The following is a 1,033-nucleotide window of genomic DNA, read 5'->3' as shown; positions in this document are numbered from 1 at the left end:
ATATATATATATATATATATATATATACATACAGAGTGGCCCCAAAGTAGGTTTACAATTATTCAACTATCTCTTTCCAATTCATATTTTAACAGTTTAGATCTTAATTATAAAAAAATATGAAACCATTATTCTATGTTAATTTAGTTAATTGTAAGATAGAAATTTAAATGTAATAAAGTGTTTTAAAAGAAATTTGAAGTGCCTACGTAATAACTGTAAAACTACTTTTGGGCCACCCTGTATTTAAAACTGGCACGCCGTTGGTAATGACAATGAGGGTTCCAGTTGATCTGATCAACAGAACGGCCTGCTTGTGAAATTAATGTGCAAGTGGCTGAGCACTCCACAGACATGGTGTAATCTTAATGTGAGTCCTCAAGGAGATTCAACGTGACACAGAATATAACAATGCTGGCCCTTTGAAATACTAGTACTACTCATTTTTGCCAGCTGTGTGTGTGTGTGTGTGTGTGTCTTTATGCTTGTATTTGTTCCCTACCACTACCTGACAACTGGTGTCAGTGTATTTATGTCCCCAGAAATTAGCAGTTTGTTAAAAAAAAGAAAATAAAGTACTGGGGTCGATTTGTTCAGCTAAACCCTTGAAGGTGATGCTTCAACATGGCTGCAGTAAAATGACTGAAATGAGTAAAACCCACAAAAATGAAGCACATGTGATTCACATAAAAATCAGTGAAATCCTATGTCAAGTTTTCTCATGACAACTCTGCTAAACTATTTCATTATTTAATATGTAATTGTCATCCAGGCTAATGAAATATTTGTACTGACATAAATAGGATATAATTACATATTAGTTTAGTCACCAGTGAACTTCTTTTTCTCATAAAAAAACTGTCATGTCATTTTTATTTTTTAATAAGTACGAATATTTATTTTTCCATGTCCTGATATATTATACATATTATACAAGTTTTAAGTATTTGAAGAGAAAAGCTCATCCTGCCATATTTGTAATATTTGTTTTCCGTAAACTTTCAACTTTATTTATAAAATATTTTGATTTATT

At 31.1% G+C, this 1,033-nt stretch overlaps 1 protein-coding gene across 1 annotated transcript in view; it reads left to right on the top strand.

The window, feature by feature from the left end:
- The window catches only part of LOC106879955 (di-N-acetylchitobiase), a 23,175-nt gene that overhangs the window by 10,986 nt on the left and 11,156 nt on the right, over nt 1–1,033 (top strand). The window lies entirely within an intron of this gene.

Source organism: Octopus bimaculoides, chromosome 5, assembly GCF_001194135.2.
Source record: "Octopus bimaculoides isolate UCB-OBI-ISO-001 chromosome 5, ASM119413v2, whole genome shotgun sequence".
NCBI classification, from domain to species: Eukaryota; Metazoa; Mollusca; class Cephalopoda; order Octopoda; family Octopodidae; genus Octopus; species Octopus bimaculoides.
This window is presented reverse-complemented; position numbering and strand designations above follow the sequence as displayed.